Here is a 17,593-nt window from a genome sequence, read left to right on the forward strand (position 1 = left end):
TTGCATTATATTAACTTTTTATATTAAATTGAGCATTTATAACGATTTTTTTAATTTTTGTCAAATAAGTAAAGGTCAATTTTATGCTTCAGGATACAATTGAAATGAAAACAATGTAAAATGGGGTAAAATTGACAAATTTTCAACGTCAGGGTAGTATTGAAAAGGGAATGAAAGGTCGAGGTTTTTTAAGGCATTAAGCCTTGCTAAAAAGGGGAAACATTTGGATTTTTATCGTAACATTTTAAGTCGCTTGAAATGTGAAATGTTTGGATTTGTTTCAAAACGTTTGAAAGATTTTTAAATGTTTGGCTTAAATTTCTTTAAAGGTGAAATGTTTGCATTTGTTTCGTAACGTTTGTAAATATTTGGCTTAAATCGCTAAAAAGGTTAAACGTTTAGATTTGTTTCGTAACGTTTGTAAACGTTTGGCTTAAATCGCTAAAAAGGGGAAATGTTTGAATTTGTTTCGTAACGTTTACAAACGTTTGGATTTGTTTCGTAACGTTTTAAACATTTGGCTTAAATCTCCAAAAAGGTGAAACGTTTGGATTTTTTTGTAAAGTTATAAGCGTTTGGATTGGTTTCGTAACGTTTTAAACGTTTGGTTTTGTTTCGTAACATTTGTAAATGTTTGACTTTAATCGCTAAAAAGGTGAATGTTTGGATCTGTTTCGCAAAGTTTGTAAACATTTTGCTTAAATTGCTAAAAAGGTGAAACGTTTGGTTTTGTTTCGTAACGTTTGTAAACGTTTGGCTAAAATTACTAAAAAGGTGACACGTTTAAAATGTTACGAAACAATCGTTTACAAACGTTACAAAACCAATCAAACGTTTGAATGTTAGGAAACAAATCCAAACGTTACAAACGTTATGAAACAAATCAAAACACTTACAAACGTTATGAAACAAAACCAATCGTTTAGAAACGTTACGAAACAAATTGCTAAAAAAGGTGAAACGTTTGGATTTGTTTGGTAACGTTTGGCTTAAATTGTTAAGAAGGATTGGTTTCATAACGTTTGTAAAAGTTTGTCTTCAATCGCAAAAAAGGTGAAACATTTGGATTTGTGTCGTTACGTTTGGATTGGTTTTGTAACGTTTTAAATTTTTTGCTTAAATTCCTAAAAATGTGAAACGTTTGGATTTGTTTCGTAACGTTTAAAACGTTTGTATTGGTTTTGTAACGTTTTAACTTTTGGCTTAAATCGCTAAAAAGATGTAAAGTTTGGTTTTGTTTCATAACGTTTGTAAACGTTATGTAGCGAATTAAGCAAAACATTTGGCTTAAATCGCTAAAAAGGTGAAACGTTTGGATTTGTTTCGTAACGTTTATGTCACGACAAATTTTCATGAATCGCGACTGGCGCTAGGGTATAGGTAATGTAGTACCAAAACCCGTAGCTAGCCTTTCAATTAACATATAAACACATAAACCCGCAGAAAACCAATGCTCGGGGGCAACCGAGACTTCAGCCTAAATCTAGCAGTTATAATATTCAACATTTAAAATAACATGCTTTCCAATAATGGTATTAAATTGGCTTAACATAAATAATCCAGAATAATCATATAACATGTCAGAGCAATAATAAATCAGTCAGAGCAATCTGACAACAACTAGAATAAAATAAAGACGTCTAGTTACTACTGCGGTCTAAGAATAAAACAGTTTTACAGTTTATCAAAATAATAAAAACCTCCGAGAAAGTAAAGAATGGAGATCAGCGACTCTCTCCATAACCCTGGAAAAATAGGAAAACAACGGGGTCAGATATACTGAGATGAGTTTATACCACTATCTACATTTATTAAGTGGAAAACCTTTAAAACCGTCTAAAACATTTAATAATGATATTACGAATAATAGTTGGAACCCTAATCCTCAATTCTAAATAATATCCATAGTCCAATAGCCCTAGTCCCGAGAGCTGAGCTACACCGAGTTACCAGTGACCACACTTATACCAGAGTCTCGAGAGCTGAGCTACACCGAGTTACTCTACCTGGTCCCGAGAGCTATGCTCACAGCGAGTTACGACCGACCATTCTTAATCCATAATCAGAGTCCCGAGATCTGAGCTACACCGAGTTACTCTACTGGTCCCGAGAACTATGCTCATACCGAGTTACCACCATATATCACATACCTTTTCCAGATCAATACCGGTGCGCACGCAGTCCTAATGATGCCATTAGGTAGCATGTTCCAACTAAGAGCCATAATATAAAAACAGTTCGAAATATACGTACAGTATATATATTTAATATTAAAATAACAATTTACTTAATAAAGCGGTAAATAGTTAGTACAAACTCACTGCTTGCTAATCCACGTGATAACTGGCAAGCAACTAATCCTTGTTCGCCTCTGAAGTACGAATAGTAGACGGGTCTAGACAAATAAAACAATTATTGAGAAGAGACCCTAACTCTAGAGAGTACTAGACACCACATAAGACTAGCACAAATAACACGTCGGAATTAAAAAATCCAGAACAACACAAAAATACTCAAAAGTAACAATGCACAATTATTACAAGTCTATTAAGTTCTTATTTTAAAATCTAATTTATAAATATTATTTAATAAACTTTAAATAATAAATAATTTCCAAATAGTGGGTTAGCCGAGTTAACAATAAATACCAAGCTAACCTCACTTGTCGGGTGACCCAAGTCTAAACCGATCCACACATTAATCCAAAATTACAAATTGTCGTTTATAATTTAAAAAAGAATACCCATTTGATAAATAATAAATTGGAACTCAATATCTTAACACCCAAGTAATCAAAAATTACCAGTAAAATATCTCATTAAATAATCAATAAATAAATAAAAGGCAAAATTATAAATTTAGCCCAATTGGCACGTAAAACCAAAATCTCTAAAATAATAATAATTATTATTAATTTAATTATAAATGAATCAAATATTATTTTTAGATTTTTTTAAAAATAATATTACCAATTTATCAAACTTTCAATTTAAATGAAATCTCCAAGTTAAAAACAAAATCAAACAATCAAAGACAACCTTTAACTTAAGGAATCAAATGGTTTAAGACAAAACAACTCAGGGACCAAACATTCCCATTCACCGTCTCTTTTAATCAATTGAACAGAAGCTATATCTTGTTCCAGAGACCAAATCCCGCCAAGCAAATATTTCAAATATTAATGTCAAAAGCCAACATCAAATGCATATAGACTATACACCAAGCCTTCATCCCTCAACACAAGGAATATCTCAATTCTTAAACAATTAAACAAGGTAACCAGTGAGCAAAATAATCAATCATGAAATCAAGAACACTTTCAAGAACGATAAACGATATCATAAGCAATGTCAATCCGAAAATAGAATTCTGAAGACCAAAAAGTTGTGAAAAATCGACAACTAACCCAAGTAATCATAGTCAGTATGCTTCCAAAACTCATAAGCAGTAAGAACAAAAGAGGCGGCAGTAGAATTATAAGTTTAACAGTTATGAACAATGAAAAACGGTATGACGATGGCGAGTGAAACGAGATTATCTACGTACCGTTTTGCGAAATCAAGATTGGGAATCGTAAAGGCGTGAGTCTACTTCAACTAGGACGACACAGATCCAAAAAGTACGCTAAAACGAAAGAGAACGATCCAAATTACGGAGGTACCGTTTTCAGCAAAACTTGAAAATAAGATTAAGAGAAACTCACACTTATTGCTGCGAAGGGAGGGTAAAAGATGATTGAATTCTGAAAATTTTGGGGGCACAATTTACTGATAGGGTTTGAGGAATTAAAGGGATAAAATTAGGGTTTAATCGATTTTAGAATGATTTAAATATAAGGAGAAAAAACTTAACAAATGCAACAAATTATGCTGCTACAAGAATCACTTTCTGCTTCATAAAACATTAATGGGTTTTCTAATCATTTAGGCCATCTACCAACAATATTGATGGGCTTTTCTTGCTAAACAAAAAAAAAAAGAATGACCAACGTCGAATGCATGGCTTTCATGCATGGTTTATATTTTAATTTAAATTCTTTTTTTTTCTTTTTCTTTTTCTTTTAAGGTATAATAATACCAATCAAATGAATCGAACCACGACCGAATCAACGAGCGACTCCAATAAAAATTTAAAATAAATAAATAAATAAGTTTTAAAAAAATACAGGATATTACAGTTTACAATAGTTTGGATTTTTTTCGTAATGATTGTAAACGTTTGGCTTAATCTCTAAAAAGAGGAAACGTTTGGATTGGTTTCGTATTATTTTAAACGTTTGGCTTAAATCGCTAAAAATGTGAAATGTTTGGATTTTTTTCGTAACGTTTTAAACGTTTGGATTGGTTTTGTAATGTTTTAAACTTTTAGCTTAAATCGCTAAAAAGAATAAACGTGTGGTTCTGTTTCGTAATGTTTGTAAATGTTATGTAGCGATTTAAGCCAAACGTTTGGCTTAAATGGCTAAAAAGGTGAAACATTTGAATTTGTTTCGTAACATTTGTAAACGTTTGGCTTAAATCGCTAAAAATGTGAAACATTTGGATTTGTTTCATAACGTTTCTAAACATTTGGGTTAAATCGCTAAAAAGGTGAAAAGTTTGGATTTGTTTCGTAACGTTTTAAAAGTTTGGCTTAAATCGCTAAAACGTTGAGACGTGTGGTTTTGTTTCCAAACGTTTGTAAACGTTTGACTTAAATTTCGAAAAAGGGGACACGTTTGGATTTGTTTCGCTAAAAAGGTGAAACGTTTGGATTTATTTCGTGACGTTTGTAGACGTTCGGCTTATATCGCTGAAAATGTGAAAAGTTTTGTTTTGTTTCGTTACGTTTGTAAACGTTTGGCTTAATTCGCTAAAAAGGTGAAAAATTTGGATTTGTTTCGTAATGTTTGTAAACGTTTGGATTGGTTTTGTAACGTTTTAAACGTTTGGCTTAAATCGCTAAAAAGGGGAAACGTTTGGATTTGTTACGTAACGTTTGTAAATGTTTGGCTCCAATCGCTAAAAAGGAGAAACATTTGAATTTGTTTCGTATGGTTTGTATACATTTGGCTTAATTCGCTAAAAAATTGAAACATTTGGATTTGTTTGGTAACGCTTGTAAACGTTTGGCTTAAATCGCTAAAAAGGTTAAACGTTTAGATTTGTTTCATAAAATTTTAAACTTCTAGATTGGTTTCGTAACGTTTAAACGTTTGGATTTGTTTCTTAACGTGTTTAAACGTTTGGCATAAATTGCTAATAAAAGAAAAACGTTTGGATTTGTTTCGTAACGTTTTACACGTTTTGATTGGTTTCTTAATGTTTTTTTCGTTTGGCTTAAATCGCTAAAAAGGTGGAACGTTTGGTTTTGTAATGTGACGATATGTAAACATTTGGCTTAAATCGCTAAAAAGGGAAAACGTTTAGATTTGTTTGGTAACTTTTATAAACTTTTGGCTTAAATTGCTAAAAAGGTGTTTGGATTTTTTTCGTAACGTTATAAACGTTTGGATTTGTTTCATAACATTTTAAACTTTTGGATTTGTTTATTAATGCTTTTAAACTTTGGCTTTAACTGCTAAACAGGTGAAACGTTTGGATTTGTTTCGTAACATTTTAAACTTTTGGATTGGTTTCGTAACGTTTTAAACATTTGGCTCAAATCGCTAAAAAGGTGAAACATTTGGGTTTTTTTCTTAACGTTTGTAAATGTTTGGCTTCAATTGCTAAAAAGGTGAAACATTTGGTTTTGTTTCGCAACGTTAGTAAACGTTTGGCTTAAATCTCTAAAAAGGTGTACAATTTGGATTTGTTTTGTAATGTTTTAAACGTTTGGATTGGTTTCGTAATATTTTAAACGTTTGGCTTAAATCGCTAAAAAGGTGAAACGTTTGGATTTGTTTTATAACGTTTGTAAACATTTGGCTTAAATTGCTAAAAAGGTGAAGTTTGGATTTGTTTCGTAACATTTAAACGTTTGGATTAGTTTCGTAATGTTTTAAACTTTTGGATTTGATTATTAATGTTTTTAAACTTTGGCTTTAATTTCTAAACAGGTGAAACGTTTGAATTTTTTCGTAACGTTTTAAACGTTTGGATTGGTTTCGTAACGTTTTAAACATTTGGCTTAAATAGCTAAAAAGGTGAAACATTATGTTTTTTTTCTTAACGTTTGTAAAAGTTTGGCTTCAATTGCTAAAAAGGTAAAACATTTGGTTTTGTTTCGTAACGTTTGTAAACGTTTGGCTTAAATCTCTAAAAAGGTGTAACATTTGGATTTCTTTTATAACGTTTTAAACGTATAGATTGCTTTCGTAACGTTTTAAAATTTTGGCCTAAATTGCTAAAAATGTCAAACGTTTTGATTTGTTTCATGACGTTTGTAAACGCTTGGCTTAAATCGCTAAAAAGGCGAAATGTTTGGTTTTCTTTTGTAACATTTGTAAACGTTTGGCTTAAAATGCTAAAAATGAGAAATGTTTGGATTGGTTTCGTAACGATTTAAACGTTTGGATTAGTTTCGTAATATTTAAAACGTTTGGCTTAAATCGCTAAAAAGGTGAATCGTTTGGATTTGTTTCGTAACGTTTTAAACATTTGGCTTTGTTTTGTAACGTTTGTAACGTTTGTAAATGTTTGGCTTAAATCGCTAAAAATATGAAACGTTTGGTTTTGTTTTGTAACGTTTATAAACGTTTTGCTTAAATCGCTAAAGAGGGGACACGTTTGGATTTGTTTCGTAACGTTTGTAAACATTTGGCTTAAATTGCTATAAAGGTAAAACGTCAACGTTTGGCTTAAATATCTAAAATGGTGAAACGTTTGGCTTTGTTGCCTAACGTTTCTAAATGTTTGGCTTAAATCGCTAAAAACGTGAAACGTTTTCGTAACGTTTGTAAACGTTTGTCTTAAATCGCTAAAAATGTGAAACGTTTGAATTTGTTTCGTAACGTTTGTAAGCGTTTTAAATGTTTGGCTTAAATCGCTAAAAAGGTGAAACGTTTGGATTTGTTTCGCAAAGTTTGTAAATGTTTGGCGTAAATCGCTAAAAAGGTGAAACGTTTGAATTGTTTCGTAGCGTTTGTAAATTTTTAGCTTTAATCACTAAAAATGGGAAACGTTTGTATTTGTTTCGTAACATTTTTAACGTTTGCCTTAAATCGCCAAAAAGGTGAAAGGTTTGGTTTTGTTTCGTAACGTTTGTAGACGTTTGGCTTAAATTTCGAAAAAGGGGACACGTTTGGATTAGTTTCGTAACGTTTTGAACGTTTGGATTAGTTTCGTACTATTTTAAACGTTTGGCTTAAATCGCTAAAAAGGTGAAACGTTTGGATTTGTTTCGTAATGTTTTAAAAGTTTGGCTTTATCTCATAACGTTTGTAAACGTTTGGCTTATATCGTTAAAAATGTGAAACGTTTGGTTTTGTTTCGTAACGTTTGTAAAAGTTTGGCTTAAATCGCTAGAAAGATGAAACGTTTGGATTTGTTTCGTAACGTTTGTAAACGTTTGGCATAAATTGCTAAAAAGGTGAAACGTTTGATTTTATTTTGTAACGTTTGTAAACTTTTGGCTTAAATCGATAAAATAGTGAAACGTTTGGTTTTGTTTCGAAACGTTTGTAAACGATTGGCTTAAATCGCTAAAAGGGGAAACGTTTGTAAACGTTTAGCTTAAATCGCTAAAAATAGGAAACGTTTGGATTTGTTTTGTAATCTTTGTAAGCGTTTTATACGTTTGGTTTAAATCACTAAAAAGGTGAAACGTTTGGATTTGTTTCGTAACGTTTGTAAGTGTTTGTCTTAAATCTCTAAAAAGGTGAAACGTTTGGATTTGTTTCGTAATGTTTGTAAACGTTGGGCTTAAATCGCTAAAAAGGTAAAACATTTGGATTTCTTTCGTAACATTTACAAACGTTTGGATTTGTTTCGTAACGTTTTCAACGTTTGGCTTAAATTTCTAAAAAGGTGAAATGTTTTGTTTTGTTTCGTAACGTTTGTAAACGTCTAGATTCAATCGCTAAAAAGGTGAAACGCTTGGATTTGTTTCGTGACGTTTGTAAATGTTTGGCTTAAATCGCTAAAAAAAAGATATGTTTTGTTTTGTTTCGTAACGTTTGAAAACGTTTGGCTTCAATTTCTAAATAGGTGAAAGGTTTGGTTTTATTTCGTAACGCTTGTAAACGTTTGGATTGATTTTGTAACGTTTTAAATGTTTGGCGTAAATCACAAAAAAGGGGAAACGTTTGGATTTGCTTTGTATCGTTTGTAAACGTTTGGCTTAAATCGCTGAAAAGGGAAAACGTTTGGATTTGTTTCGTAATGTTTGTAAACGTTTGGCTTAAATCGCTAAAAAGGTGAAACGTTTGGATTTGTTTCGTAACGTTTGTAAGGGTTTGGCTTAAATTGCTAAAAAGGTGAAACGTTTCCATTTGTTTCGTAACATTTATAAACGTTTGGATTTGTTTCGTAACGTTTTAAACGTTTGGCTTAAATCGCTAAAAAGGTGAAATGTTTGGTTTTATTTCGTAACATTTGTAAATGTTGTGCTTAAATCGCTAAAAAGGTGAAACATTTTTTGATTTGTTTTATGATGTTTGTAAATTTTTGGCATAAATCGCTAAAACGATGAAACATTTTGTTTTATTTTGTAACGTTTGGCTTAAATTGCTGAAAAGGTGAAACGTTTGGTTTTGTTTCGTAACGTTTGTAAATGTTTGGCTTAAATCGCTAAAAAGGGGAAACGTTTGGTTTTGTTTTATAACATTTGTAAACGTTTCGTAACGTTTGTAAACTTTTGGCTTCAATCGCTAAAAAGATGAAACGTTTGGATTTGTTTTGTAAAGTTTTAAACATTTGGATTAGTTTTGTAACGTTTTAAATGTTTGGCTTAAATCGCTAAAATGAGGAAACGTTTGGATTTGTTTTATAACATTTGTAAACGTTTCGTTTCAATCGCTAAAAAGGGGAAACATTTTGATTTGTTTCGTAATGTTTTTAAACATTTGGCTTAATTCGCTAAAAGGTGAAACATTTGGATTTGTTTGGTAACGTTTGTATACGTTTGGCTTAAATTGGTTAAAAGGTGAAACGTTTGGATTTGTTTCGTAACGTTTTAAAACGTTTGGACTGGTTTCGTTACATTTTAAACGTTTGGATTTGTTTCTTATCGTTTTTAAACGTTTGGCTTAAATTGCTAAATAGGCAAAACGTTTGGATTTGTTTCGCAACGTTTTAAACGTTTGGATTGGTTTCGTAACGTTTTAAACGTTTGGCCTAATTCGCTAAAAAGGTGAAACGTTTGGTTTTGTTTCTTAACGTTTGTAAACTTTTGGCTTAAATCGCTAAAAAAAGAAATGTTTGGATTTGTTTCGTAACGTTTGTAAACGTTGGGGTTAAATCCCTAAAAAGGTAAAACGTTTGGATTTATTTCGTAACGTTTACAAAGGTTTGGATTTGTTTCGTAACGATTTAAATGTTTGGCTTAAATTGCTGAAAAGTTGAAACTTTTGGTTTTGTTTCGTAACATCTGTAAACGTCTGGCTTCAATCGCTAAAAAGGTGAAACGTTTATAAATTTGCTTCGTAACATTTGTAAACGTCTGGCTTCAATCGCTAAAAAGGTGAAAATTTTGAATTTGCTTCGTGACGTTTGTAAACGTTTGGCTTCAATTGCTAAATAGGGGAAATGTTTGGTTTTATTTCGTAACATTTGTAAACGTTTGGATTGGTTTTGTAACGTTTTAAATGTTTGGCCTAAATCGCAAAAAAGGGGAAACGTTTGGCTTAAATCGCTGAAAATATGAAACGTTTGGATTTGTTTTGTAACATTTGTAAACGTTTGGCTTAAATCGCTAAAAAGGTGAAACGTTTGGATTTGTTTCGTAACGTTTGTAAGCCTTTGGCTTAAATCGCTAAAAAGGTGAAACGTTTCGATTTGTTTCATAATGTTTACAAACGTTTAGATTTGTTTCGTAACGTTTTAAACGTTTGGCTTAAATAGCTAAAATGGAGAGAACGTTTGGTTTTGTTTCGTAACGTTTGTAAACGTTGTGCTTCAATCGCTAAATAGGTGAAACATTTTTTGATTTGTTTTGTGACGTTTGTAAACGTTTGGCATAAATTGCTAAAACGGTGAAACATTTTGTTTTGTTTTGTAACATTTGTAAACGTTTGGCTTAAATTGCTAAAAAGATGAAACGTTTGGTTTTGTTTCGTAACGTTTGTTAACATTTGGATTGGTTTTGTAATATTTTAAATGTTTGTCTTAAATCACTAAAAAGGGGAAACGTTTGGATTTGTTTCATAACATTTGTTAACGTTTAGCTTCAATCGCTTAAAAGGGGAAACGTTTGGATTTGCTTCAAAACGTTTTTAAACATTTGGCTTAAATCACTAAAAAGGTGAAACTTTGGATTTGTTTGGTAACGTTTGTATACGTTTGGCTTAATTCGGTAAAATGGTGAAACGTTTGGATTTGTTTCGTAATGTTTTAAACGTTTGGATAGGTTTCGTTATGTTTTAAACGTTTGGATTTGTTTGTTAATGTTTTCAAACGTTTGGCTTAAATTGCTGAAAAGGGGAAACGTTTGGCCTAAATTGCTAAAAATGTGAAACGTTTGGTTTTGTTTCGTAACGTTTGTAAACATTTGAGTTAAATCGCTAAAAAGATGAAACATTTGGATTTGTTTCGTAACATTTTAAACGTTTGGATTGGTTTCGTAACGTTTTAAACGTTTGTCTTAAATCACTAAAAAGGGGAAACGTTTGGTTTTGTTCAGTAACGTTTTTAAACGTTTGGCTATAATTGCTATAAAGGTGAAACATTTGGTTTTGTTTCGTAACGTTTGTAAATATTTAGCTTAAATCGCTAAAAGGATGAAACGTTTTGATTGTTTCGTAACGTTTGTAAATGTTTGGCTTAAATCGCTAAAAAGGTGAAATGTTTGGATTTGTTCGTACTGTTTTAAACGTTTGGCTTAAATCGCTAAAAAGGTGAAACTTTTGGATTTGTTTCGTAACGTTTTAAAAGTTTGGCTTTGTTTCGTAAGGTTTATAAACGTTTGGCTTAAATTGCTAAAAATGTGCAACGTTTGGTTTTGTTTATTAAAGTTTGTAGACGTTTGGCTTAAATCGCTAATAAGGTGAAACGTTTGGATTTGTGTCACGACCCAAAATATTGAGCCGCAACCGGCGTTAGGGAACGGGAGTGGTAGCTCTGGAACCCGTAGCAAGCCTTAAATCACTATTAATTTTTCGCAAATAATATAAACAAATAGCATAACACAATAGAAGCAAATATATAACATATATAAACATTTACACTAACTGTCCTGTTAACCTCTCGGGCTCTAGTTACTGTACCTTGTACGAACTGGCCTCGCAGTACTATATACATCAGTTAGTGTCTCAAAACATTACACCGGCATCTGGGGCCGTGGATCATATACAAAAAACATAGCCAATCAAAAAGCATATAACTCAATGACAGCAGTTAATATATACAATCAAAATGAACTGTTGTCTAAGCTACTATTCTGTCGACACAGGACCACTACTGCAGCATTCACAGAAGTCAGAAACTATACATACACAGCTGACTTCTGGACTTTAAAATTGGCCTCTAGCTAGGTCCACAAACTAAGCACTTGTAAAACATCAAAGGTGAGGGGTCAGTATTTGGGAAAATACTGAGTGAGTTGACATTTACTAACAGTATTAATATAGTAACATAGCATCGCATCTCAAGAAAACAATAATATGAAACATATAAACATGTATTTGATCCGTACGAAACTAATATCCTAGCATGCGACACATTTCTCGAATAATCATTATCATTCAACTCAATCATAAATATCAATCGCGAGTCCAACTCGCTGGTGGCCCAGCCACTAGATACGGGGACTCCGGACTACACCGTAGCCGAGTACTCACTCATATCAAATCATATACCCAATCGTAAATTTCATAATCATCAACAGCTCCCAGCTGTGTCAAGTCATTTCTCAAATGCAAACATACTAGACTGACTCGATACTGGTGATCAAACAGCATATTGACACCCAATAGGTAGCTAGTTTCTTCGGATCGCATACTAGTTCTCGTATATAGAAATTAAATAAACATATAGCATTTCAATCAAAAATATATATTGCGATGCGTGAAAACAGTATGTATATATATATATATATATATATATATATATATATATATATATCAAATAATTTTAATACATAAAAGTAAAAGTACAACTCACAGTGACCGCTATCCAAGCAATGATGTGGTCAATCTGATAGTACGCTCTCGCTAGTCCGCGTCTACTGACCCCACTATTCGCTGACACGTCTGACAAATTATTAATGATTAGACGTGCACTTTATACTTTAATACATATAATACTTCTAAGTTATAGGGTTTAGTTTTATTTTTAACGTTATTTATGATCTCGATATTCCTTAATCACAATTACGATATCTCGAACTCTGTTTCTCGTATTCGAGAAACGTATAATATCCTTGACATTTTTCGTTATCGTAGCTCACGTAAAACGTCAAGCTAAAACTTACTTTTTAATTTATCAGGGTCCTTAATCGTTTTTAGGGTCTAATATTCAAAAATATTGAAATCCCATTCAATTAGGACTAGAAGCCCAATTAGGTTCATGCGGACCCACTGTGTGCGCTCGCACACTTCAGTGTGCGTCCGCACACTTGGGAGTGTGCGTTCGCACACCACAAGTGTGCGTTCACACACTTGCTCAAGTGTGCGTCCGCACACTGCAAGTGTGCGTTCGCACACTTCGGTGTGCGATCGCACACCGAGTGCAGCTCACGCACAGCCCCGGAAAACATATTTTCCGGGCGTTTTGCCGATCCCTACAACTTCCGACATCCTTTAAACATCATTTCTAACAAAACCCGTATCGTGGTTTCTGCATAAACGCTATAATCAAGCCTAAATCGTCAAAATTCCAAATTCTTAACTTTAATACAAAGGCAGCCATTTTCTATTCAAATTCAACATCAATTCTCAAGATATTACCATAAAACGAAGCTCGGAATCAGTAGAGAATTGAATTCCAAAGAGATTGCCGCGAAAATCACTTGAATCGGACGTCGAACGGCGAAACGGCGGCGAAACGACGATAATCGGCGATAACTTTCCCTTTTTCTCGATCCTTCCTCTGCCTCTTCATTCATATCAAAATCTTTATATATTCTGGCTAAAGGTTCACTTTGGTCCTTGTTCTTTTTGTTTCTATCATTTATCCTCTAAACTTTTCTTTTATACGATTTAGTCCATAGCTAAATCGATAAACTCTTTTACTACGACTCATACGTATTATTTATATCCGATAAATAATACAAAACTCGATATTAACACTTCCCCGTCAAAATTCAATATTTCTATTTTCGACACAAAGTGGCTAAATTACCACTTTGGTCCCTGTACTTTATTTTGGACTTTTCTTAACATTTTTCCTTCTAATTTCAATTCTAACTTTAGAATTGAAATATAACCTTAATTTTTCTCATAAATAATTTCCCGAAACCGACCTACTTAAAATTTATTTACTGTACTTTTATCAGAAATTCTTCTGATACTGTCACTCTGGCGAACCAAAACTGGACACGTGGTCCAATTAGCTAATTAAATATTTTGGGGTTTACAATTTGTTTCGTAGCGTTTGTAAACGTTTGGCATAAATTGCTAAAAAGGTGAAACGTTTGGTTTTATTTTGTAACGTTTGTAAACGTTTGGCTTAAATCACTAAAATGGCGAAACATTTGGTTTTGTTTCGTAACGTTTGTAAACGTTTGGCTTATATCGCTAAAAAGGGGAAACATTTGGATTAGTTTGGTAACGTTTGTAAACCTTTAGCTTAAATCGCTAAAATTAGAAACGTTTGGATTTGTTTTGTAACATTTGTAAGAGTTTTAAATGTTTGGTTTAAATCGCGAAAAAGGTGAAACATTTGGATTTGTTTCGTAACGTTTGTAAACGTTTGGCTTAAATCGCTAAAAAGAGAAACGAGTGGATTTGTTTCGTAACGTTTGTAAACGTTTGACATAAATTGCTAAAAAGGTGAAACGTTTGGATTTGTTTCATAACATTTACAAACGTTTGGATTTTTTTCGTAATGTTCTAAACGTTTGGCTTAAATTGCTAAAAAGATGAAACGTTTGGTTTTGTTTCGTAACGTTTGTAAACGTCTAGCTTCAATGGATAAAAAGGTGAAACATTTGGATTTGTTTCGTTACGTTTGTAAATGCTAGGCTTAAATCGCTAAAAAGGTGAAACGTTTTGTTTTGTTCCGTAACGTTTGAAAACGTTTTGCTTCAATTGCTAAATAGGTGAAACTTTTGGTTATGTTTCGTAAGGTTTGTAAACGTTTGGATTGGTTTTGTAATGTTTTAAATGTTTGGCTTAAATCGCAAAAAAGGGAAACGTTTGGATTTGCTTCGTAACGTTTGTAAACGTTTGGCTTAAATTGCTCAAAAGGGGAAACATTTGGATTTGTTTCGTATCGTTTGTAAACGTTTGGCTGAAATCGCTAAAAAGGTGAAACGTTTGGATTTGTTTCGTAACGTTTGTAAACGATTAGCTTAAATCGCTAAAAAGGTGAAATGTTTCGATTTGATTCGTAACGTTTACAATCGTTTGGTTTTGTTTCAAAACGTTTGTAAGCGTTGTGCTTCAATCGCTAAAAAGGTGAAACATTTTTTGATTTGTTTCGCGACGTTTGTAATTGTTTGGCATAAATCGCTAAAACGAAGAACCATTTTGTTTTTTTTTGTAACGTTTGTAAACGTTTGGCATAAATTGCTTAAAAGGTGAACGTTTGGTTTTGTTTCATAACGTTTGTAAAAATTTGGATTGGTTTTGTAACGTTTTAAATGTTTGGCTTAAATGGCTAAAAGGGGAAACGTTTGGATTCGTTTCGTAACATTTGTAAACGTTTAGCTTCAATCGCTAAAAAGGGGAAATGTTTGGATTTGTTTCGTAAAGTTTGTAATCATTTGTCTTAAATCGCTAAAAAGGTGAAACGTTTCGATTTGTTTGGTAACGTCTGTATACGTTTGGCTTAAATCGGTAAAAAGGGGAAACATTTGAATTTGTTTAATAACGTTTTAAACGTTTTGATTGGTTTCGTAATGTTTTAAACGTTTGGATTTGTAAACGTTTAGCTTCAATCGCTAAAAGAGGAAACGTTTGGATTTGTTTCGTAACATTTTAAACGTTTGGAGTGGTTTCGTAACATATTAAACGTTTGGCCTAAATCGCTAAAAAGGTGAAACATTTTGATTTGTTTCGTAACATTTGTAAACATTTGGCTTAAATCGCTAAAAAGGTGAAACGTTTGGATTTGTTTGGTGTCGTGTGTAAACGTTTGGCTTAAATCTCTAAAAAGGTGAAACGTTTGGATTTGTTTCGTAACGTTTTAAACGTTTGGATCGGTTTCGTAACGTTTTAAATGTTAGGCTTAAATCACTAAAAAGGTGAAACGTTTGGTTTTGTTTAGTAACGTTTGTAAACATTTGGCTTCTATTGCTAAAAAGGTGAAGCATTTGGTTTTGTTTCGTAATGTTTGTAAACATTTGGCTTAAATTGCTAAAAAGGTATAATATTTGGATTTGTTTCATAACGTTTTAAAAGTTTGGATTGGTTTCGTAACTTTTAAACTTTTGGCTTAAATTGCTAAAAAAGTGAAACGTTTGGATTTGTTTCGTAACGTTTGTAAACGTTTGGCTTAAATCGCTAAAAAGGTGAAATGTTTGGTTTTGTTTTGTAACGTTAGTAAACGTTTTGCTTAAACTGCTAGAAAGGTGAAACATTTGGATTTGTTTCGTAACAATTTAAACGTTTGGATTAGTTTCGTAATGTTTTAAACTTTTAGCTTAAATCGCTAAAAAGGTGAACATTTGGATTTGTTTCCTAACGTTTTAATCGTTTGGCTTTGTTTCGTAAAGTTTAGAAACATTTGTCTTAAATCGCTTAAAAGGTGAAACGTTTGGTTTTGTTTCGTAACGTTTGTAAACGTTTGCCTTAAGTCGCTAATAAGGGGAAACGTTTGTAACCGTTTGGCTTAAATTGCTAAAAAGGGGATATGTTTGGTTTTGTTTCGTAACGTTTGTAAACATTTGGCTTAAATCTCTAAAATGGTGAAACGGTTGGCTTTGTTACGTAGCGTTTGTAAACATTTGGCTTAAATCGCTAAAAAGGGGAAGTTTGGATTTATTTCATAACGTTCGTAAACGTTTCGCTTAAATCGCCAAATTTTTTAAATGTTTGGATATGTTTCATAACGTTTGTAAGCATTTTAAATGTTTGGCTTAAATCGGGAAAAAGGTGAAACGTTTGGATTTGTTTTATAATGTTTGTAAACATTTGGCATAAATCGCTAAAAAGGAGAAACGTTTGGATTTGTTTCGTAACATTTGTAAACGTTTGGCTTAAATCGCTAAAAAGGGGAAATGTTTGCATTTGTCTTGTAAAGTTTACAAATGTTTGGATTTGTTTCACAACGTTTAAAACGTTTGGCTTAAATCGCTAAAAAGGTAAAACATTTAGTTTTGTTTCGTAACGTTTGTAATCATTTGGCTTAAATTGCTAAAAAGGGGAATCATTTGGATTAGTTTCATTACGTTTTAAACGTTTGTATTAGTCTCGTAATGTTTTAAACTATTGGCTTAAATTGCTAAAAAGGTGAAACGTTTGGATTTGTTTCGTAACATTTTTAAAGTTTGGCTTTGTTTCGTAAAGTTTGTAAACGTTTGGCTTAAATCGCTAAAAAGTTGAAACGTTTAGTTTTGTTTCGTAACGTTTGGCTTAAATCGCTAAAAAGGGGAAACGTTTGGATTTGTTTCGTAACGTTCGTAAACGTTGTCTTAAATTTCTAAAAAGGTGAAACGTTTTGTTCTGTTTCGTAACGTTTGTAAACCTTTTGCTTAAATTGCTAAAATGGTGATATGTTTAGTTTTGTTTCGTAACGTTTGTAAATGTTTGGCTTAAATCGCTAGGGAAAATACTGAGTGAGTTCATATATTTACTAATAAGTATTCAAATAAAACGTAAAATAATACATCAGTATTCAATCATATGCAGCCAAGTACAAGATCCGATTGAAACCCTAATCCTCGAACATGCTAAACGTATGTACTCAGAGGAAAGGTTATCCAATAGTCCGACCCGGGAGTATTCACACTCTATCACGTTAGTCGCGACAAATCTCTTAATTCCAATGGTGGGTCAAACCCACTGGTAGTTCCAACCTACTAGATATGGGGCTCAGGTTGTTCTAACCGAGTTCACTCTCGTATCACTTTCGTATATCTAACTTCGAAATTCGTGTTCTTAATTGTATTCACAGCTATATCAAAACAAAACTGGTGATCACACAGTCCTATTGCCGCCTAATTGGTAGCACGTTCAATCGGATCAATACTGGTTTCAAATCAAGCGTATATGCAATCCATATAAAGATTTCGCTTTACAACATGCAAATCAAACATAAAGCTTAATAAAACAATTGCTTGAGTAAATACTTTAAAAGTAAACTTATATAAACTCACTGATAAACTTGTCCAAAAATACGTCGGGGCTTAGAAACGT

The sequence above is a fragment of the Mercurialis annua genome, linkage group LG6 (assembly GCF_937616625.2).
Source record: "Mercurialis annua linkage group LG6, ddMerAnnu1.2, whole genome shotgun sequence".
Lineage (NCBI taxonomy): Eukaryota > Viridiplantae > Streptophyta > Magnoliopsida > Malpighiales > Euphorbiaceae > Mercurialis > Mercurialis annua.